Source organism: Ictalurus furcatus, chromosome 6 (assembly GCF_023375685.1).
Source record: "Ictalurus furcatus strain D&B chromosome 6, Billie_1.0, whole genome shotgun sequence".
Lineage (NCBI taxonomy): Eukaryota > Metazoa > Chordata > Actinopteri > Siluriformes > Ictaluridae > Ictalurus > Ictalurus furcatus.
Window position 1 is genome coordinate 3,539,552 of NC_071260.1, and position 25,228 is coordinate 3,564,779.

The window sequence follows — 25,228 nt, forward strand, 5'->3', positions numbered from 1 at the left end:
TCAGGGGAAATCCCTGACACTCTATCAGTGATTATTTTCCTGAAACAGCACGACCCTAAGTGTCTTATTCCATACATATTACAATACAAACATTTGTCCCACTATTTTTTTCTTATTATGTATGTATGTATGTATGTATGTATGTATGTATAAATCTATCTAGTTATTTATTTATTCTCACCACTGTCACCTTTGGCCTAAAAAAAGTTCCATATAAGAAGAACCCATAGCCAGCAAAGGAACCATTAATGAACCTTTATTCCCTATAGGATCTACAATGGGCTTTCTTTAAAGTTGCACTTTTACACTGAGCTGCACACAGCTTAATCCACTCAAGGATGAAGCATGAAGGGCACAAACAGCCTTTAACGCTACCGGCCTGGATGAGAACATACACTGATTTCTAAATAAACTTCAGAGATAACATTTCAAGATTTAGCTTCTTGTCAGTTCAATATGTAAAGTATACGGTATGCGTTAATTAAGAATGTGAGTCGATCAATGTTTAACCCTTTAGACCCCAAGCCTATTAAAGCGCATTATTCAGTAGCCACACCGACATTAATAGGAAATGTTTCTAGTTATAGAGTGAGGAATATTAAACTGGACACACTGGAGTGTGTTACTGCACCACTGTGCTGATGATTTCTCACATCTGATCGGATGGAAAGTGTTCCTTTCGTTTTTATAGTAACAGCTCGTTCGCAAGGACGTGCATGGCGGTCGACTGATTTAAAAAAAAAAACGTGTTGATATTTAACAAAGAAAACAATCGTTGATGTGGTGAAGTTTTCTGTAAGGAGATGTTTATGTAACATTTATGGAAGGAGTCTCCAGTGTCAGTGCTTGGAAATAATATATATATATTTGATAAGCTTATTAACTTATTAACTTCGAGAGAGAGAAAGAAGTGAGACTGCTGAAGGAACTAGTGTTAAAAAATAAATAAATAAATATATGTGTATGTATATATATATATATATATATATATATATATATATATATCACTAGTTTAAAAAAAACGGGTGTGGGTGTGTATAATAATAAATTACGAAAAGTCATTCTTTAATAAATAGAAATTTATTAGTATCATATTAAACTTATGCAAAAAAAAAATGCAGATTACTTTTTTGAAATAAATTCAATTATCTGCATGAGGAAATAACTGAACAAAAAACCTAATTGAAATAAAATTAAATGCAATTAACCCAGAGGGGTTAATTAAATAAAAATAATTTAATCAAGTTAAATTATATTAGGCATCTGGTTGGAAACAAAATGTAAAACATACATAAAAAAAAAAAGGGTAAAAAATAAAATTACAATATGCATAGTCATATGGTATCACTCATTAAAAACATATTACAATGAGATGTTAGTGTTCATGCAAAGAAACCCCTCATACATGTTACTTTGGAATACTTTTTACATAATATATTGCTTAATAAAATTAATAAAGTTGTATAAGGAAAAAGATTAAATAAAATAAAATGGATTTTTATGGATAGTCTGACTGAGGACCAAATGCAACGTCACCCTTACTCATCCAGTTTGTACACATTTCTACTAGCTCATGTGGGGTATACTGTATATTTTACTACTTACATTATACTTACATGGATTGATGCTTGTCATGTCTAACATAAGTAGTAAATAATATGTCTAATAAACTAAATCATTTTTTTAAAAATATAAACAAGAATAAACCTGACCTTGAGAAGCGGAACCGCCTTAGACTCTCACATCTCTCTCTCTCCATTATTAAACTGCTAAAATATTTACGCCCATCACTGCCGTAATAAATGATTAATGACTCGTGCAGGAGGTTTACAGACTTCAAATGATAGCTGGTTAAATGATCATTTAACCAGATTTAGCAAATTAATGATTACAGCAGTGTCTTTGGTTCCAAATTGCTATCTAAAACAAAACCATAATTCAACACCAGCTTCAAACAGTAAAGCGATGAACCCTGAATGAACTTCCTTGCCTTCACAGATATTCCCATACTCATAAACAACAACAATTCAAATATAAACGACTACTCAGAACAGTTCGATAGTTTAATATTTTACAAATGCTATTTATCAGTACAATGATCTAGCTTTGTTGTTTTGTTTTGTGTGAAAACGAGCCTCGTTTTTCTAATAACGGAAATTGAAAAGAAAAAAAAAAAAAAAAAAAGAAGAGAAGCGTAAATCCATTAGAAATGCAATTTCCTTGGAGTTTGTTTCCATGTTTCCAGTATTAGCCGGGTGTGTGCCGAGTCGGTAAACAGTGTGTGACTGTGGAGTTATGTTACACACACACACACACACACACACACACTGTACTTGTTCAGCTGGCAAAATATTCACAGGTGACCGAGGAAGTGTCGAAGCGACTTTGACTATAAACTGTTTTGATGGTTGTGTGTTTTATTCATTTCTTCATGTTTTTATCCAAAAATGCTTAAACCTGTTTTGTTTTTTTTTTCATTTCAACTGAATCTATCAATCTATCTATCACAGACAGGGATGGACAGGAATTTCCTGCACCAAGAGAAAAAAACCCAAAATGTTAAAATATCTTAAATCCAGACCCACATACAGTACAATGGAAGACTGTCTGTCAATAAATATTTACATGAAACATTTGAATGAATTCTTCAGGCAAGTGGATTTGTAAATTACGCTTTCAGGCTTTGTTTTGTAAATGAATCAGTATAATTCATCATGTCAGATGTTTTTGTACAGAGTTACTGCCGTACTGTACGTGGTGCGCTGAAACAGCAGAAGTAACATGAACACTGTAGAGCTCCAGTGTTAGAAAGTTACTAAAAAGTTCGAGGAAATGAATGCAAAATCAAGCAGTATTTATTTTCAATTTAGTACATAGTTGGACGATTTGACTGCGAAAACCTTGACAGTAGAAAACGTGAAGATTTCAGCTACACAGTAACATTAAATTTAACCTTCTATTAATCTGTATTTGTTTTCCGTTTTTTACTTTCAATTATGTTTAATTAAAGATTATACAACATTGACCTTGTAAAAATTGTGTTTATCCTGTAACCAAATAATCAGTGCACTCGTTTTAATACGTATTCACAGAATGACTTCTTAGCTGATAGATCTTAAGACAGAACAGGAAATAAACTGATTCTCAGACATTCAAGAGCATTAAATGTAACTATAAATGGATAAAAAGTATGACGCTTCATTCTTCATTAAATACAAGATTGTAAAGGAATATGATTAAGATAAGACTGTAAAATTTAGAGGAATAAAATACTTCAGGACATGTTATTAGAAAATAACTAGACACATCAAAACTAGACACATCACACTGCTTCACTGTTAATTATTCTTCTATAACAGAATGATGTTTATAACAGAAACGGTTTATTGCTTCCTTAGCCCTCTACTGCATGAATTATTCCATTTACATCAAAAGTGTTTTTTTTTTATAGATTTTTATTACTTGAGTTAGTTGGTAAATCGTTGCTGTATGATAAGTATCATAGTCAAAAATGCCCAAAATTTTCCAGACACGTAATGTAAAAGTTATATCATCTAGAAAGGAATTACAGTTGTAAAAAGTATGTGGATGGATTTACTCACTCAAAATAAATACAAACATTTGATCCAAACATTTTTTTCAATTCTTTCTCTGGAATTATTAATTCTTTGTCTTGAAACATAAAATGGAGAAAATAATGTTCAATTGCAAAATGTCTGAAATTACAATGTAAAATGTAAATATACTATTAAAGAAGCCCTAGGGTATTTTTATTTTTTAAATTTTTTTTTGCTATATAAGCTTGTTTCAATTCATGAAATCCACATACGACAGTTCTATTATCGCAAGTTGTTGCCATTTGCCATTACATTTTACCATTGAACAGAATACTCAAAATATATAAACTTGTTTAAATATATGAAAAAGATCAATAAATGTTAACTTATCTCGGTTAGTATTTAATTTTTTCCTTTAAGTAGTTTTGCCTAAATATATATATATATATATATATATATATATATATATAAAATGAATCAAATTTTGAGTGTCCTTTACCTTACCATGTGACTGCAGAAAAGGAAGTGCAAACAGCAAACAGCACTTCCTGGTCATGTGACATGACTTTTATTGTCAAAGTTAAAGCCACTTTTTTCATAGGAAAATGGTAGTTTTGTACAGTATTACTACCTATCAAAAAATTAGAGATAGATGAACTGTTGCCATGTGGCAACACCGTGCAGGAAAGGGTTAATGCCTTTACATATGTGCGTTAGCTAGCTATACAAGTTACACATAACATACTACAAATATGCAAGTTAGCTAGTTTAAGAGCAAACCATTTTCCATTTTTACCGCCATAGCTATTTAATTCATTTCAATCTGTCTTAACAGATTCCATTTGGCAGTGGAATCATTTCTATGACATTAGCACATGGAAACAAACCAGATATGGCGTTGTTCTGTTAGCATCCAGCTCCTGCATGTCAGTAAGTTAGAAAGCTGTATGGGACATTTAATTTATTTCGTTAGTCCATATAGCCTTCATCAGCTCTGCTAGCTCAATTTCAGTAAGCCCAGTTGCCTGTGTTGAATTGTTCTTATAGTAAAAATGAGTAGAAATGTGATCAATTGTGAAAAATACACTGTAAGAAAAAGTGCTTTTTATAGACGCGTGTAAAGGATGAGAATATCTTGATGATTACGTGTTCAAGATAAAAGAAAAAAAACAAACAAAACGAACAAACACTGACCCTGACTAACTACTTCAGTGACTGACTTGTGATCTTTATGACTTTCATGGTGAAACATCTTGAAGGTTTTAACACATTACAGCTGCCTCGACTTTTATAAACGTCCAGAATGACGTGAATGGCTGAGAACGTCCGTAAATAGTTCCAAAGTCCTCCCAGAGCAGGATTTATTGGTTAGCTGGATATCGTTGAGCTTAATTTGATCTTAGCCTGGATTTTCTAGTTCACGTTCTACTGGGTTACATTGCACAGCTAATCTGCTTTGGTTCGGATTGAGTTTAAGATGATCAGAGATATATATATATATATATATATATATATATATATATATATATATATATATATAAAAAATCCATAGAGGGAACCATGTCTCTGCTGGCATTTAGAGAATCATGATGTAAGCCGGTCTTGCTCTTACAGGTCCACAATCTGAAAGGCTTTTTTTATTATTTTTTATCTGACATATTTATATAAAAAATATTAAAATTTCAGAACTTGCTAAGCTACCTACTCTTTACGTACAGTATGATGCGAAATTGATGGATAAATATACTTAAGTAAGGTAAGCACATGATGATCCGTGCTGTTGTAGGAAAAGAACCACGCTGTAGTGGTGAGATATGACCTGACGAGAAGTGGAATATTTTTTACCACCCGCAAATACAATTCTTTTTTTTTTTTTTTTGTCAACATGTTGCATATTTGAACTGTTTATAGCTGCATTAAATGTTATGGAATGTCCACAAAAACATTATCTCGCATTTTCAATTCATTTATAAACTGTCATACACTGTTGTTGTCTCAGAAGCATCTCTTTTATTCTCTCTCTTGACGTCACGGCAAAAAAAAAAAAAAAAAAACAACAAAAAAGTAATTGTTGGCTAATTTTTCGAACTTCCAAATCAAATTTGCATGCAAAATTGAGAGGTGAAATGACTTATATCATAAATATGACCGATTTTGACAGTGAAATATCCTTACATTTTGTATTGTAAGTAAGTAACCTTTCATCAGGTGCCAGTCTGTGCCTCAATCCAGGCTGGGTTTTTCACCTCACATAAATCATTTACTATATAACTCACTTGCAGCCAGTGTACTGCCTCCTGCCATGTTTAAGATATATCGTGTAGTACTGCTAATGCATCAGTGTCTAATAATGTTTTTCTCATTAACCGTCTTTTCCTGGTTTTGCTTCTGAATCTCGGTGTTAGCCTGTTATCTCTACTGATTCTTTAAAAGAAAAAAAAAGAAAAAACGCAAAAAAAAAAAAAACTAAACAAAACACGATCGTGCATTTCACACGATTTGGCCTTTAGAATAAAATGCTTGGACTTACACCCGAGTCTGAGTTTTGCAACAATATTATTTATAAAGTGCATTAAAAGGTGAACTAGTCCTTTTTAAAATAAAAAATAATAATAATAAAAAAAAGTTTTTACTTGTACAAATAGCCTCAAAGATATGTAAATTATGGGAAAAATATAAAAAGGCTATATAAGTGGCTGAGAAACACCACTTTGGAAACGGAAGTCTTATTTGCATTTAAGGCATTTTATAGACACTCTACAGGACACCGTAGATCCTGGGGGCGGAGTTTCATGAACATTGATTGGAATATGGGGGTGGGCTCAAAGAGCAAATGACCTTATCCAGAGTGAGGGTTAAGGGCCTTGCTCAAGCTTGGCAGTGCTGGGATTTGAACTCCGATCAGTTGGCCATATATCATATTATATTATATCATCCATCCATCTTCTATACCGCTTATCCTCTTCAGGGTCACGGGGAAACCTGGAGCCTATCCCAGGGAGCATCGAGCACAAGGCGGGGTACACCCTGGACAGGGTGCCAATCCATCGCAGGGCACAATCACATACACACTCATACACCCATTCATACACTACAGACACTTTAGACACGCCAATCAGCCTACCATGCATGTCTTTGGACTGGGGGAGGAAACCGGAGTACCCGGAGGAAACCCCCTCAGCACGGGGAGAACATGCAAACTCCACACACACAGAACCACGGTGGGAATCGAACCCCCGACCCTGGAGGTGTGAGGCGAACGTGCTCACCACTAAGCCACCGTGCGCGGTATTTACATGATATCATATAATATCTTTTTGTTGCGGAATTACACCGTAGCCTTTCAGGTCTGGTTGTCATTACAGTAGTTAGATGTGAAGCTGTCATGCCGTCACCTCAGGCTGTATCCGTCTCTGCAGGGAGCGAGCAGAACAAACACTATAAAGCATTTAATAGTGCACTACTTTTAAATTCTGCAGCCTTGTTCACTACACAGTTCACCGTACTGTCGAACAGACACACTTGAGCATAGAAAGGTGGTTTATCTTGACTAGTTTTACAGTTTTTAAGAGTCATAGTAATGGCATGAAATGTTTAATTAATCAGTTTTTTATTTGATTTGATTTGATTTGATTTATTTCAAACTCCCACGTTTATATTACGGGCGATTTTGTCTGCAATCCACAAAACGAAGTCCATTTCAGTTCAGGTTGTAATGCAGAAAATTTCAAGGGGAGTGAATACTTATGCAAGCCACTGTATCCCAAGAAGCTCCCATATGTAAATGCCAAACGGTTCCTGGTTGTCTTTTCGAAGTTTTTAAGAGTAGAAATATTTTTTAAAAAATCAGTATTAAAAAAAAGAGAAAAGTTATAGCGTTTGTACTTTTTTAAGAAACTAAACGAAATCCAGCCACAGCGCTCTCACTCTTACGTAACTAGGAATCACACTTTAACCTGTTGAACTAATGTGAACAGCACAGGCTTTCCTGTTACAAGAATAGAGGCAATTCGTCTCACATCACTGGTTCAAGGCTTATGTAAATGTTGCACAAGCTTTTTTCCCCCTGCCCTCTTGTTCATCGAATTGACTTTGTACCGGCGCTCAGATGCTCTGGGAGTGGAATGTATCATTAATCAGCATCAATTCTTACCTCTGTTTGGAACACGAATATTTTATCATGATTCCTTCAAAATTAGGCTATGGATTAGACAAAATTAGATTAGACGAAATTCATTTGTGCTGTGCCTTTCGAGAGAATGAAACATCCACCCATCCGTTTTCTGTGCCACTTATCCCACACAGGGTCACAGGAAGCCTTAGGAAGGACTTATGGTACCTGGACAGGGTGCCAACCCATCACAGGGTACAATCGCGCGCACACGCACACACACACACACACACACACACACACACACACCCATTCACACATTACGGACAATTTGGAAATGCTAATCAGCCTACAATGTCTTTGGACTGCGAAAGGAAAGCAGAGGAAACCCCCAAAACACAGGGAGAACATGCACTCTCCACGCACACAGGACGTGTGGAGGTAAAATTCGAACCCCCAACCCTGGAGGTGCGAGACAAACATGCTAAGCCATAATGCCTCTCAGGAATGAAACTTGCACAACAAGCAAAATACACCATCAAAAAAAAAAAAAAAACAGAACTGAAGGTTGTTTCTAACTGTTTAGAATTGAAAACAAACTTTCGTCACCTTGTGCAACTCACTTCCACTTTTTTTTTTAATTTATTTTTATCTAGGTCTACTTCCTGTATTTACTTCACTGCACTCTCAGCTTTTTGCTGAATGTTCAGATTTACATCTCGGATTTTGTATGTTTTTTGTTCCTGTTCTTTTGTGTTTCTCTATTTTCCCAATCCCTCGTGTTTCCTGTGTTTGTTTCAACCTCCCTTTCTGAGAGAGCTTTCACTTCGTGCTCCTTCCTAAATGATCAGCAAACACACCTGCTTCACGGCTCGTCCTCAGACTGCAGCGTGTATATCAGTCCGTACAGGATTTCACAAAAATCGCTTGATTTTTCTGCGTTTTTTTTTTTTTTTCTTTTTCCAAAAGTTGTGAAACGATTTGCAAAGTTGTTTGTGCTTTTTTTTTGTTGAAAACTACTCGAATTTGGCGAAATCGCAATTGCACGAAATTGTCTTTCGCAGCGATGTTTGTTGGCAGATGAGACCTTTTATTGGCTGTGCTTGTGAGGGCTTCGGCCGAACGCGCGTCGTGATGACGTCACATGATGGCCCAAATCTGCTGAAATTTTGAAAAATTGCAAGCTCCTCCAAATAGTTTCTTTGCTTTCGCTTTCATTTCTGCGATCGCAAAACCACTAAATCCCGGAGGGAATGAAATAAAACCCCGGTTCTTCGGCCACTCGTCGCGAGATCGTCCTTCTAACAGTGCGGTATCGGTGATAAGGCCCCTTTCGTGTTTATACTCAGCTCTTTGTTGCCTCGTGTCTGTTCTTTGTGTAACAGCAGCGATCTGTCCGCATGTATAACACATGACGTTCCTTAAAGCCTAATCATTATTAACTATTTAATATCTTTGACTAATATGGATAGGGTTAAAGATTTAAGATTACAATATGTTCTGCTCTCAATATATCTCAAGTTTTCTTTCCTTGTTAATTAATTGACACACTGCATTCCATTCTAACACATACCTAAAGCATTATTATTATTATTATTATTATTATTATTATTATTTTCTTTTAAAACATGGTGCACGCTGCAGGATTCGGCCCGACACGTCACATGAAAGAGAGGCACGTTACGCAACATCCTCCATCGGCATGGGAATCTTGCTTAGTGCCCACATCCGTCCTACGTGGTGTAAAAAGTGTAAAAATTGGCAGCAGAACAATAGGGCATGAAGTGTGAGTGTATGTTGCAGGCATGGATGGGTGTGTGAGCCTGGGAGAAAACAAAAGCTTGGCATGTAGATGGCTCATCGAGGGTCTCTCGCACTGTATCATCAGCCACCCACACGTTCACCCACACTGAATACAAGCTCTCTCTCTCTCTCTCTCTCTATCTCTCTCACACACTCTCTCTCTCTCTCTCTTACATCATCAGCCTGTTCCCTAAACTATACATGTCTGATTTTTATTTCTCTTGTAAATCTCGACATCTGGTCATGCCCGTGGTACGGCGCGAGCCAATATGGTCTTAAATTTCATGTCAAGCTAACAGATATCAAACACACAGAGCCAAACAACCCAGGACTGATGGGATCATTTGAGGATATTCAAGCCTTCAGTGCACATTAATACAGAGAGGTAAGAAACTGGGGCATAACGGTGAGCATAACACTCAGCTAACACATCATGGCACGCTGTTTCCTGGAACTCAGACTTCAAGCTCGGATGGATGTGTCTACTTTAGGGATGGGCGATATAGACTTAAAACCTTATCACGATATTTCATGGTATCGTCTGCAGTAACGATGTAAATGGCGGTATGACAATAGTAACATTAAAGACTCTCTTTTTGGCCACAAGTCTCGAAAGCCGTGCAAACAAAACATCAAACGTAATTCCGACCATCATCAGATACTAAACTATACCAATTGAGTAGGCTGAATATGTAAAAATCGAATATGAATTTCATTCGCAAATTCAAATGCTAACAGCAGCACTCGCAGGATTTAGAGCCCTTCTGAATGAAAGGAGTTTGATTTACGTTACTTGTTGACACCTCTGTCGTTCCTCGTAGTCTGGTCTGTGTTTTTGCGTGAGGTGCTGGAACAAATCTGATGTGTCGATACGGGTTTTTTCGTTACGCACCTTACAAATCACAGGTGTTTGATCTTCTGTATCCGATCCGCTTCCGTTTTTAAGACGGAAGCTCCTTTCTGGGCGGATTAACTCGCCTTCCTCGTCCACGGCTGGAACTCCGCGGTTCAATCCACGCTCCGGCGTGTACACACGTCATCGACTATATCGTCAATATGGCGGGATGACAAGTTCTTGTCATGGGAAAAATCGTACCGGTATATCGTGGACGATACGATATGGCACAGCCCTAGTCTACATAAATGTCAACCTTACAAAACACACTCTTCAACAGGAATATTTCCTAACTCCTAATTCCACATCAGGCTCAACATCTGTCAGCCAAGACCATGAATCGGAGGTTACAGCGCGTACAGGTTCACCAAAAAAAATGGATAGCTGAAGAAAGAAACAGGAGAGGAGTTTCCAATCTTCAACTGTCCAATCTGATTGGATATTTGCATGAATGACCAGGCGTACATGTGTTCCTATTAAAGTGGCCAGTGAGGTTGGTATAGCTGAATGTTACATATAACTACTGTACTATATATATAGTCTACCTGGCAGACTAGTACCAGTTTGCGAGCAGTCATGGAGATTGTTTGAGGCCTACGAAGTGCAATCTGGTGCTCCACGAGGTTCTGCTCCCTGTTATTCTCCCATGTGGGTACTTGTATACTTTGGGAATCTTCAGGCCTCATTACGATTCGGTTGGATTTCGATTCAGAATGCTGTGACGTGTTTATAAAATGATCCTTGATACATCTTGATTCAATACATGATGGACCGTTTTTAAACTGTGCAAGACATTTTAAAGTAAAGTTCAGAACTTTGGCTCCAGAGTGTGTAACATCAGCTCGATCCCACATGTGCAATAAATAAATAAATAAATAAATAAATAAATAAATAAATCGTTTTCCAGCATGTGCAACATTGGACAAAAGCCTGAGTTTCCAACAACAGTGGAGGAAACTTGAAATTGACCTGGTAATTTGCTTTGCCCTTTCTAAATGATGTGGACGCTTCGGCACTTGCCCGAGGGCTCTTTGCTGAGCAGGAACAGAGGAGAATTGTACTTCCTCCAACTCTGGCTAGAAACATCTAATGTGTAATGCGATTTCTCAAGTTTGTTGTACACCTAAAACACTTTATCATGGAACGACAGCGTGTGCACACAGCATGTCTCCTGCCCAGCTCCAGTTCTATCCTTCTAACTCATAAAATCCAAAATGCGTCCACACGGTCACGTTCAACGCATTGTCCATCTGCACATCTGCTAGTTGGCTTGGCTAATTTGTAACACATTGAGCCCGATGACGTCAGCCACGCCTCCTGGTTGCGCAAAACAAAGCAGGAGACTGGTGATTTTTAAGAGCAATCCAGAACTGTTCTAAAATGTCAGAATAAAAAACACTCTGCTGTCGCTGTTCAGTCCCCCCAGGGGTTCACGATGATTTTGCGATGTGACGTCATCGCGACGCGCATTCAGTCAGTCAAATATCTCTTCAGTTCACGTACGATGAACATGAGAACGTTTTTTTTTTTGGGGGGGTTGCAGAAAATTAGTTGAATTGGCGAAATCGCACAAAATTGTTTCGCACAGGCTTTCACGGTGATGTTTGTTGGTAAACGAGGCCTTTTAGCTGTACTCATGTTTGACACACATGAGCGCTTTGACTGAATGCTCATCGTGATGATGTCACATGACGCGTCTTGGCCCAAATCTGCGATCATTTTTAAAAATTCCAAGCTCCGCCGAATATTGCGGAGTTGTGTGTTAATTTCTAACCCTGATCCTAACCCTAGCCTAGGGACTGACTGTAGTGCTACTGCTGTACCATATGACGTTATATAACATTATAGGCTCATTTATATTCATTGATCTGGATGCTAAACCTTTTATGTAATTACAAAAAATCTGAATGCAATTTTTAAGGGAACTCGACAGCCCTAATCGAGATGTACTGGATACACCCACTAGGGAATAAACAAGCAGAAGGCAGCAGACGAAGATTAGTTCGGGCGAGGAACTCTTGCGAGGAGTTAAATTTAACTCTGACACTGAACCTATTTGACTTCCTGAGACTTTTTTTTGCAAACGCACACAAGCCCGGTCTCTTCTAACAACACCGAGACGACTGTAAAAAAAACCCCCCAGAGCTACACAGATGCCTGAGGAACCCTTTTATCCTTCCCCCGTCACAACGAAGCATTTAATGTTTAACATATCATCAGTGTCTTCTCAGCCCCTCGTGTGCCATAAACTCCCAGCATGCCATGCAGCTATTAAAATAACCACTCACAGCCAAAATAGCTGAGAGACATGTAGAGTCGAAGTAGGGGTCTCAGGACTGGACAAGCCATTTGTGTTTACTGCATTAATCATACGTTTGTGTTTGTGTATGCATGTGTGTGTGTGTGTGTGTGTGTGTGTGTGTGGGTGCACAATAGGCCTTATCCCGATGGGTTATGCAAATCAGGACTCGCTCTTAAATCCGCCAGCATGCAAACAAAGCTGAGCTACGACACAGGCCAAAGGGTTACCTACAGAGTGAGAAAACAAATATACGCTTTGTGTCATCCTGTGTCTTGGACTGAAGGCAATAAAGCTTAGCATTCAAGCTTAGCATGACAGCTCCTCATTAATATCGTGCATACATCACATTCCCCCAAAAGGCTTGAAGGAAACGAGTGATCTGACAGCTGTTGTTTTGGTTTTTTCTACTGATGGATGTACTTCTTGGTGCTATTTTTCCACCATCCACCTTCCCACACAGATAAACTTCACTTTCTCCTCACGGTGTGTGTGTCTGTGTGTGTGTGTGTGCGTGTGTGTCATCACAGCCATCTGTAGTACTGGCTACAAATAACCAGCAATAAATACACCCGCTTACTCAGTGTGCTTACTAAATACATAGCGCAGATATAGTACATCTCCCGAGACCCGGAGAACATCTAGCCAGAGTTTATTATTACAACATCAGAATGTCTATCAGTTGAAAGTGGCTGTTCCAGGAAGAAGATACTATACATAACTCATACTAGAATATATGTGTTTACACTAGCAAGCGGTAAAGCAACAGGCAATCGTTTATGAATTATTATAAATTCTATACAAATTACAAACGACAGTGTAAATCGACAAGTCCAAAAGTATCAGCCCCTTGCTGTGTCTCAATTCGCCTACTTATACTATGCACTAAAAGTATGTACTATTAATTATCACCATAATTACTAGATGACAACCCGAACAATCTACTGAGAGACTCGGAATTATGCGACATTAGACATTAGATGGTTATCCGAATACTGCCGAATCTGCCATAAGTACGCTTTACTGCTGAATCCGCCTCAAGTATGCTTTAATGCTGAATACACTTTACTACTGAATACGCCTTCAGCACGCTTCACTGCTGAATACACTTTACTACTGAATACGACTTCAGCACGCTTTACTGCTGAATACACTTTACTACTGAACACGCCTTCAGCACGCTTTACTGCTGAATACACTTTACTACTGAATACGCCTTCAGCACACTTTACTGCTGAAAATGCCTTCAGCACACTTTACTGCTGAAAATGCCTTAAGTACACTTTACTGCTGAAAATGCCTTAAGTACGTTTTACTGCTGAATCTGCCTTAAGTACGCTTTACTGCGGAATCCGCCTTAAGTACGCTTTACTGCGGAATCCGCCTTAAGTACGTTTTACTGCTGAATCCGCCTTAAGTACGTTTTACTGCTGAATCCGCCTTAAGTACGTTTTACTGCTGAATCCGCCTTAAGTACGTTTTACTGCTGAATCCGCCTTAAGTACATTTTACTGCTGAATCCGCCTTAAGTACATTTTACTGCTGAATCCGCCTTAAGTACTTTTTACTGCTGAATCCGCCTTAGGTACGTTTTACTGCTGAATCCGCCTTAAGTACGTTTTACTGCTGAATCCGCCTTAAGTACGTTTTACTGCTGAATCCGCCTTAAGTACGTTTTACTGCTGAATCCGCCTTAAGTACGTTTTACTGCTGAATCCGCCTTAAGTACACTTTACTGCTGAATCCGCCTTAAGTACACTTTACTGCTGAATCCGCCTTAAGTACGTTTTACTGCTGAATCCGCCTTAAGTACGTTTTACTGCTGAATCCGCCTTAAGTACGTTTTACTGCTGAATCCGCCTTAAGTACGTTTTACTGCTGAATCCGCCTTAAGTACGTTTTACTGCTGAAGCTGCCTTAAGTACGTTTTACTGCTGAAGCTGCCTTAAGTACGCTTTACTGCTGAATATGACTTCAGTACGCTTAACTGCTGAATACGACTTCAGTACTTTTTACTGCTGAAGCTGCCTTAAGTACGCTTTACTGCTGAATACGCCTTCAGTACGCTATACTGCTGAATCTGCCTTAAGTACGCTTTACTACTGAATCCGCCTTAAGTACATTTTACTGTTGAATCTGCCTTTACATTTTACTGTTGAATCCGCCTTAAGTACGCTTTACTACTGAATCCGCCTTAAGTACATTTTACTGCTGAATCCGCCTTAAGTACGTTTTACTGCTGAATCCGCCTCAAGAACGTTTTACTGTTGAATCCACCTCAAGAACATTTTACTGCTGAATCCACCTTAAGTACGCTTTACTGTTGAATCCGCCTTAAGTACGTTTTACTGTTGAATCCGCCTTAAGTACGCTTTACTGTTGAATCCGCCTTAAGTACGCTTTACTACTGAATCCGCCTTAAGTACATTTTACTGCTGAATCCGCCTTAAGTACGTTTTACTGTTGAATCCGCCTCAAGAACGTTTTACTGTTGAATCCGCCTCAAGTACGTTTTACTGTTGAATCCACCTTAAGTACGCTTTACTGTTGAATCCACCTTAAGTACGCTTCACTGCTGAATCCGCCTTAAGTACACTTTACTGCTGAATCCGCCTTAAGTCCGTTTTACTGCTGAATCTGCCTTAAGTACCTTTTACTGCTGAATCTGCCTTAAGTACGTTTACTGCTGAATCCGCCTTAAGTACTTTTTACTGCTGAAGCTGCCTTAAGTACGCTTTACTGTTGAATCCACCTTAAGTACGCTTCACTGCTGAATCCGCCTTAAGTACACTTTACTGCTGAATCGCCTTAAGTACACTTTACTGCTGAATCCGCCTTAAGTCCGTTTTACTGCTGAATCCGCCTTAAGTACGTTTTACTGTTGAATCCGCCTTAAGTACGTTTTACTGCTGAATCCGCCTTAAGTACATTTTACTGCAGAATCCGTTTCGAGTGTTTGCAGCGGTTAGGTGGTACAAGTTGGAGCTCTCATAAAATTCCTAGGTTACAAGTTGTAATTACAAGTTCCATGAGCACGTGAGCGCGTTTTACAAGTCGTAATCTCGTAATTGCAGTAATCACGATGTGCCGTGAATGAAGCTGACCTAACAGGTCATAACGGAAGAGAACTTTGTTACCACGCACTGTGTAAATAAACAAACTCCTCGTTGCAGTTCAGCTTTTCTCCATTCAAGATTCCTTATATAATTGATATTACTCTTTTTACACAACATCCAACCCTTAATCTGACGTGACAGTAAAAAAAAAAAAAAAAAAAAAAAAAACTCTGGTTAGTGCTTAACATTTAAGTTCTTGCTTACACTTATACTGAAAAGCATCACGGACGCTGCACTCGTCCGCCGTGTTTACAGGTTGAAATCGATGAAGCAAACCGTCACAAAACCCTTCCTTCCTTCCTCAAGCAAGGACTTGTGTGCAATATTCCTGAAAGAGTGTCCACGGATCCAAGGTTTCCCCCTCATATCGTCTCAGGGAGTTTTTCCTCGCCACCGTCGCCTCTGGCTTGCTCATCATGGATAAATTCATACATTTAAAACGTATATCCTCGATTGATATGTTTCTGTAAAGCCGCTTTGGGACAATGTCCATCGTTAAAAGCGTTGTACAAATAAAACTGAATTGAACTGAACTGAATTCAGCCGAGCCGGCTAGCGCAGGGCCGTCTGGGGTCGGTTTGGCCGAATCCTGATGGGGAGGAGACAGCCGTTACCGGGTCTGCAGAGGCAGGACTGACCTCAACAGAGCCGACAGACGCAGGAAACACTTTCGAGCGCGGTTAAGCTGTGACTTTGAAAAAAATCGAAAAATCAACAGGGGGACGATCGCTCTGATTCGGAAACGGAATGTATAGTGTTTAAAGTGCCACTAAAAGGAAGAAATCATTCACTAGATTAATGACGAAAGCAGAGTTAGAAGACTCTGAGGACCAGAACGGTACAGACAGTGACAGTGAACTGACTCTGACTGACTCTGGTGCGGTTCTCTCACAGACCGAGTGTGTAAATCGCAGCTATGATGTAGACGACATCAAATTGTTTCTTAAAATAAGAGAGAGGTACTTGTTAAAAGAATATTTCCCCGATCTGAAACGGTCCTCTGATAAATCTAAAAGTCTGATGGCTGAAAGAAGATCATGAGAAAACTCGACGTAGAACTGAATGATGGCTGTGAAAATGATTCAACTCCAGATCCGCAGTAGGGTGTGTTTTTAGTTAAGAGTTTGTTGATGGTGGTTATGAGTGAAGTGCGTATTGCCTCTCTGTGTGTGAACGGTGCCAGAGATAGTAGAAAAAAGAGCTATATGAACTATATGGAATCATTAAACAGAAAAAGGTCGATATTACTGTTGTGCAGTGGTGTAAAAAATGCTTTTCGACTGGACAAGAGAATGGGACGGTATTTCCACACTGGGGGGGGGGGGGCGGGGGGTTTGGGGCGGTTTGGGGCGGTCACCATCTTATTTATTTGTTAACCTATCTTTTAATCATTCATATACGTTCTATATCTTCTAAGCTCTTCGTGTTCTTCGTGCTCCGCATTACGCTTGCTGCGCCTTTGGTGCTTGGCCCCTTTAAACGCTGCTTGCAGCTTTAATTGTTTTTGCAATTCTGTGGAAGATCTCGCCACGTTTGAGATGAAGTGGTGTAAGAATGAAGCTTTTTGCTCTGTTTCTGAAGAAAAAAGTCTTTTTTTCAAACACATTTGTAACCAACCGTCTTGTATTATTAACATTGCAGTTATTTACAGACGTGTTATCTATTAATATTTTGTGTTGTCGCAATTAGACTTTCTCTCTCCCTTTCTTTCTTCCCTTGTTATTTGATCTGGTGTTCTAAAGGGGCTTTGTTTGAAGTCACTGATGATAAGTTACAATTTGTACATCTTTTAAGCCCTTGCTCTAACTCTTGACATCTTGTCGTTGGTAATGAAGTGAGAATTGGTAAGACAATTTTGCAGCAATTGTAATAAAGCATTCAAATTCTCTCTCTGTCTATCGCCATCTCTCCCGCCCTTTCTCTCTCTCTCCGTCTGTCTTTTTGTCTGGATGAGTCATGGTGATGTCTTAGTGATTCTTTGCAATGCTGCTCAGTCTCACTATGTTCCACTGACATTAAAGCTTACTTGACATCTTCACTCATCCCTCACACACACACACACACACACACACACACACACACACATACACAGTGCATCAGACATGTAGAAGCCAGACAAACACTGTGCCCAAATCAACAGTGTTCCCTTTAATGGCTTAATTACATGACGTGATTTATTCGGCTCCTGTTACACCGTGCTCTGTCTCAGAGTCAGTGGAGCGTTTACAAACCGGCGCAGGAGTTTTCCTTTTTTCACACACTCGGTTTGCGACTCCAAACACTTCGGAGCGTCCTCCATGAAGTGCCCTGGAAAACTAGCACTCATCATCTGTATACAGAGAATTTCCCATTGCATCACAGGTAGAGATGCCAAGTCTGAACAGAGCTGCATGGTGGGATTCTCCTCCTACATCACGTACAAAGCTGCTGTTACATAATCACACACACACACACACACACACACACACACATAAACACACACAAACACGCACACACACTTAACCCAAAGCTTATTTATTAATCATGGATTTCTATGACCCACACCATTGCTATCATTGTTATGGATTTTTACACTGTCTATTATACAGACTTTACATCAAGATCATATGTTTTTTTTCTTTTTTGTCTTTGAATTTTTTAGTACAATGCTATTAAAGAAACAGCTTGGTTCGCTAAATGTCTCAAATCAAGGAGTCTGTCATTTTTTTTAATACATCTTTTTTAATAATAAATAGTTATAAGTCTGTTTGACTGGTCACTTAAATTAAAAGGTGCATTAGGTAAGCTTAGCCCCCCCAACACACACACACACACACCCTCGCACCCCTCAAGATTACATCTCAACAGTTAGGTGGGTTCGACATCTGAATGATTCCTGCCCATCTTCACAAAGCTCCGCCCCCAGGATCGATGGGGGATCTGTAGCGTTTATAAAATGAATGCATGCAAACACAAACAAGCATTCCAGACCAGAGGTCCATTTTCCAAACAGCATTTCTCATCGAATTTATATACTTTTGCTAATGGCATGACTTAATCTATTGTTTAAAAAAAAAATTTTTATCATGTTCTCCATTGTCATGGATATCCTAGAGGCTACTCTGGATTACTGCTCCCAGCAGCCACTGCACTACATCATGGTCACATGATCACCTGCACTTGAATCACATGCTATATACACACATATTTGTGTGTGTGTGTATATATATATATATATATATATATATATATACATATCTAGCTATATACATAGATAGATAGATAGATAGATAGATAGATAGCTATGTTCATAGCTTCTTTTGTGTTTGTTTTGATTATTATTAAAACTTCATCTGCACTTGCATCCGTGTCCGCCTCTATATCGTGGTACACGCATCCTCCAGGTTATTTGTACAAGTCTACAACTATTGCACCTTTAATCCAAACCTCAATCACTCAAAAACTAGTCGGCATACAACTCAAACCTGACTGAGTGGAAAAGTTTCAGGAATACAAACGATCTATAACTCCGATAAATATCCGAAATATTATTGTACACATTCAAAACCGCAAGCCTAACATTTGAATATTATTATGCATGTTAAACTGATTTATATTTAAATAGATCCCTGGCTAAAAAAAAAAAAAAAGTTCCCGAACCCTTGCTCTAAACAACATTTAAATCAAGGTTGCTTAAATGTTTTGTAGCCAGGGATCGCTTTAACTGTAAAAATATTAGTATATGGATATTAACTACAAGAGCTTAATTATAAATATAATAATGTTAATAATGGTAGGTTGTAAGGTCTACAATCTTGGCTTTAAGAAACACTTTATTTTTTAATTTATTTATTTTTTACATTGTTTGGTTCTATAACCATTTTCGTTCACCTAAGACCTCTTTACTTTTTTACTTTCTCCTGCTGCTCGACTTTGCTCCACAGTCAACAGTTCACGTGATTGTTTACACTGGTTTCTCCCACCCTCTACGCTGCCGATTGTCAGCGTGCTCCGACCTGTGTATACGCTGTACATTTTGTAGTCGTTTCATACTGTTGTTTCTGTGCACTTTCTGCAGTCTATTGTGAAGTCGCGTCGCTCACTGTGCGCCTGAAGAAACGACATTTCCTTCCAACGTATACGAGTTAGATATATAGTCCAGCAGGAATCATCTTTTTATTATTATTATTATTATTATTTATTTTATTTTTTTTAAATGTAGTTAAGCAGTGGAAATTGCAACCTATCATTTCCCAGGTTATTATATTTATTATAGAGTTTTTTTTTTTTATAGTTATTAGTGGATTCGAATGAGTTTAATCCAAACCTCAGGAACTCAAAAACAAGTCAACTCCAAAAAAAAATAAAAATAATAATTAATAAATAATACTTGGTTCTAATGTGCTCTGTTGATGGAAAAAGCAGCAATAAAATACGTAAAAATAAATAAATAAATAAAAAATTTTTTTTTTTAAAAAAAAAGCTCTACAGATGTAATAAATACACAAAATAATATTGCATGTATTTAAATAATGTGTAATATATAAACCCATGTGGAATTTATTTTACAGTTAAAAGCATCCCTGGCGTTGAGAACTCTTGATATTCCAGATATTGTAGAGCGAATGCCAATAAAACCCCACTTGATTTGACACTTTACAGTAATGAATAATCATGCACTAACACCTGAATTAAAACTGACTTAAATATGAACTAATGATGAGTTAAGGCACATCCTAATCACGAACTAATGAAGAACTAACCTTAACTACAACGTGAGTCTTCTGAATTCATGCGTGAATAACGACCACCTTAAGTACATGTTAGGATATATATTAATTAACACCTAGAGGTCAACGAGATCAAATTTCACCCTTGTGTGTAAAGGAGCAGTGGCCCGGGCCCTCGCCGCCCAGACCATGTACTAATACTACAGTGGGATTTGAAGAGAAACGGATGGAGAATGGCGCACAAAGGGTTGAGATGAATTGATTGGTGTTTATTACAGTATCAGCGCGCCTTTCGTCGTTCGATAAGACGGATCAGCGTACAGTAAACTATGAAAGTAATCCAGCGTCGTCGAGTGACGTTGCTGAACGCGGCAAACAACGTAAACAATCATTCCAATTCGTTCTTATAGAGCATGTTTGCTTTCGTTAACGTGTTAATTCGTACGTTAACTGACAAAGAAACATGTCCTAACGTACTTAAGGTGGTCGTTATTCACGCATGAATTCATTGGTTCATATTTAATTCGGGTCTTCAGTGCTTGATGATTCAGGTCAAGTGTTATTGAAAAATCTTTTCCCAAACCATTATTTATATAGATAGAAGTCACAGATTATTCTTCTGCTTATGTTTCTAGTCCATGATGTCCAACATGTATTTATGCTATTGACTTTAGTTGACACAAGCCACACACACACACACATTGTGTTTTTATAATTAAAAAAAAAAAAAAAAAAAAAATATTTATTTATTTTTTTAAATTGATGAACCTTCTACTGAGCTGTAAGCGTATAGTATAAGCACTGTATATATGTAAGCTTTACCTTTATTAGTTACCAAAGTGGTGTATCTTTAATATTTATGTTTACATAGAAAGGTGTAAACTCTAAGTAAACAAACCAATGATGTGCTTTAAATCATTTCTAAAGACACGCTTGATCTACATTTCCAGGCAAAAACATCAGCAGCAAGGAAAGGTATAGATAGCTACAGTAGTTTCTCTTCCTTTCTGTGAGAGCACGTTCACACTAACACTCCTCTGACATTTACATTTACATTTATTTACACTTCACCGCTCTGTTCTTCACCGCGTACACTACGTACAGGATTTTAGACCCTAAAATTCCTCCAAAGTGCACATGGAAATCTCAGAAGTGCAGTGCAGGACTTTGCACAGGACTTTAACTGAGCATCCTCACCAGATCATCATGCAATGATGTATGTGTCACTTACTTCCATGCACCATTGAGCATTACACAATTAGGGCATGTGTGCACATTGCACGTGCGTCTACATGGGATCTTTTATATACATTAATAGCTGCAGAAACACAAGACTGAAGTGTGATCTTCACCGTGCATTGCAGCTGGGGCAAAATGTCAATCTTGTTTCATACACACACAAACACACACAAACACACACTCCTTTACCAACTGCACTGGAAAACAGGAGAGGTGATATAAATAAATACATAGAAGAAAAAGAAATCCAATCCGAGTTTCTTACCTCGGGTTAATATTCCAGGGAGAATAAATCGGGCTGCAGATATTCAGGTCTGGGAGAGAGAGTGAGAGAGACAGAGAGAGAGAGAGAGAGAAAGAGAGAGAGAGAGAGAGCACTTTCTCCGCTTCAGTCTGATCTCATCTGATCGGTGTGGAGCAGTGACTCCAGCGCGCGCAGGTTGCAATTATGCGACGTCAACAGTGACATGATTCTGCTCTCTCTCTCTCTCTCTCTCTCTCTCTCTTTCCTACTCTCTCTCTCCCTCCCTCTCTTTCCCACTCTCTCTCTCTCCCACTCTCTCTCCCTCTCCCTCTCTTTCCCACTCTCTCTCTCTCTCTCCCACTCTCTCTCTCTCCCACTCTCTCTCTCTCTCTCTCTCTCTTTCCCACTCTCTCTCTCTCCCACTCTCTCTCTCTCCCACTCTCTCTCCCTCTCCCTCTCTTTCCCACTCTCTCTCTCCCTCCCTCTCTTTCCCACTCTCTCTCTCTCCCACTCTCTCTCCCTCTCTTTCCCACTCTCTCTCTCTCCCACTCTCTCTCCCTCTCCCTCTCTTTCCCACTCTCTCTCTCTCCCTCTCTTTCCCACTCTCTCTCTCTCCCACTCTCTCTCTCTCTCTCTCTCTCTTTCCCACTCTCTCTCTCTCCCACTCTCTCTCTCTCCCACTCTCTCTCCCTCTCCCTCTCTTTCCCACTCTCTCTCTCCCTCCCTCTCTTTCCCACTCTCTCTCTCTCCCACTCTCTCTCCCTCTCTTTCCCACTCTCTCTCTCTCCCACTCTCTCTCCCTCTCCCTCTCTTTCCCACTCTCTCTCTCTCCCTCTCTTTCCCACTCTCTCTCTCTCCCACTCTCTCTCCCTCTCCCTCTCTTTCCCACTCTCTCTCTCTCTCCCACTCTCTCTCCCTCTCCCTCTCTTTCCCACTCTCTCTCTCTCCCACTCTCTCTCCCTCTCCCTCTCTTTCCCACTCTCTCTCTCTCCCCCACTCTCTCTCCCTCTCCCTCTCTTTCCTACTCTCTCTCTCTCTCCCACTGTCTCTCTCTCCCTCTCTTTCCCACTCTCTCTCTCCCACTCTCTCTCTTTCCCACTCTCTCGCTTTCTCTCTCTCTCTCTCCCCCACTCTCTCACTTTCTGTCTCTCTCTCTCTCTCTCCCACTCTCTCTCTCTCTCTCTCTCCCTCTCTCTCTCTCTCTCTCTCTCTCTCTCTCTCTCCCACTCGCTTTCTCTGTCTCTCCCACTCGCTTGACTTTCAGTGAAAAAAATGGATGGGCAGTTAATTGGGGGGGGGGGGGGGCGGGTGGGTTGGGGGGGAGTCTAAGGGGTTTCTTTAAAAAAAATGTGAATATGTATATATACCAAAACTGATGCATTAAAGGTGTTATAAAAAGTAAAAGTCTCCCACTGGCTTTCTCTTTCTTTCTCTCTCTCTCCCACCCTCTTTCTCTCTCTTTCTCTCTCTCTCTCTCCCCCCACCCACTTCCTGTACATTCCACTGTGCCTGTGTTTCCACGCCCCCTGCCTGATTTGCACCTAGCTCACACATTTTATGATGCTTTTTGCGGCACTATCTGATGTGTACCGCCCATGTGTCATTTTACAAAATTACAGCACATTTCGGAACGACCCCCTGTCCACCACCGAAAGCGCCTACAACGAGCACGTGAGCATCAGAACTGGACCATGCAGCAACGGAAGAAGATGTAAAAGAAAGCTCCACGCTTTCTTGTGCGCGTCACTTACCTGGGGAAGAGACGGCGGCACCTGGATGCACTGTGGGAAGAAGGCGAGCTGGCAGAGGCAGTGTGCTGCTCTGGGCAGTGTTCTGCTGGGAAACCTTGGGGCCTGGCATTCATCTGGACGTTACTTTGTATACAGTGTTTTACTCTTTAGTTGTGCGGTCTATTTTTATCTCTCTAGCAGCGTTATTGTGGAGAGGTGTGAATTGTTTGCCCAGCAGTGGGCTCACACCCATCCCTTATCCCATCGACCATGCTCACCAGCAGCGACACACAGAGTCACGATACTCTACACACAGAAACCCAACCGCGTCCCGACTCCTCTTATACCAGATCTGCAGCGATAAAATAATTCATTTGTTTAGCCTGATTGAAAATGTTCGATTCATGTGGCAAAAATAAAATATTTTGACATCATTTTAATGCCAACGTTGACAAACAACAAAAAGAATAGTTGTTAATTAAATTAGATTCTCAGGACAGAAATAGAAATATCACACATTACCGAGAACTCAATATAATATATAATATACAATATAATATAGTTGGCATCCAAAATAAGCAAAGAAGAGAGCGACAGAGAGAGAGAGAGAGAGAGAGAGAGAGAGAGAGAGAGAGAGAGAGAGAGAGAGCGAGCACTCTATCTCCTCCTAAATCCCAATTTTATCTCCTTCCTACACATCACAGAGTGTTTCATGTCTTTATGTAAACAAATAAAACACTCCAAGGTAGGAGAGAGTACAAGGGAGGAAAGGCAGAGGTAAAAATAATGACCCAATTGGCCCAGCATAGAGGAGAAGGCACTGAAGGTGCTTCCCGTTACGTCACAGTTTATTCCCGCCTCCGGGTTTCCCTGTAACACACACCCACAACACTGTAACACACACCCATAGCACTGTAACACACACCTACAGCACTGTAGCACCCACCCACAACACTGTAACACACATCCACAACCAATTGTCTATAACCAGTGGCAATAGTACTAATATTACTAGTCATGATGCCTTTATTTAAAACAAACAAAAAAACAAAGTGAAATATCTGATCTCTCGTGTGTGTATATACTTAAAGCCTCAAATCCGCTCCATAAGTGTTGGGACAGCGCCATCTAGTGGTATCACAAGAACAAGGTCTGAATTTGTTTGAGACAGATTCTGAAATTTCTGTTCCTAACTAGAGTACATTCTGCCAAGCACTGATGATGATGATGATGATGATGATAAAATGAACTATGGCTTTGCATTGATAGATGAGGTAAGGGTGAGGAGGGGTGGTAGAGAGGAGCTGATATATTGTTCCCAAAACGTGGCCTATATGGTATGTTTACCTGATAAAATGCAGCTACAAGGCAATACCTAATAAACTGGCAGCTGAGTCAATTGTCAATCGATCAATAAATACATTTATCCGATTCACACTGCCCCGTGCTCAGAGAGGAGCTGGACAGGACAGTTTGTAAAATTATTCTGCAGCCGTCAAGATCTTGTTTTACACCAAATAATCAG

General features: G+C 39.3%; 1 protein-coding gene across 1 annotated transcript in view; it reads right to left on the minus strand.

Annotated features, from left to right (window-relative positions):
- Window positions 1-22,347, minus strand: part of calcrla (calcitonin receptor-like a) — a 55,469-nt gene extending 33,122 nt beyond the window's left edge. Inside the window, exon 1 of the mRNA XM_053626252.1 lies at window positions 21,995-22,347. The gene's annotated coding sequence lies outside the window, so the exon portion shown is untranslated. The remainder of the gene's footprint in view (window positions 1-21,994) is intronic.
- Window positions 22,348-25,228: the final 2,881 nt, after the last annotated feature.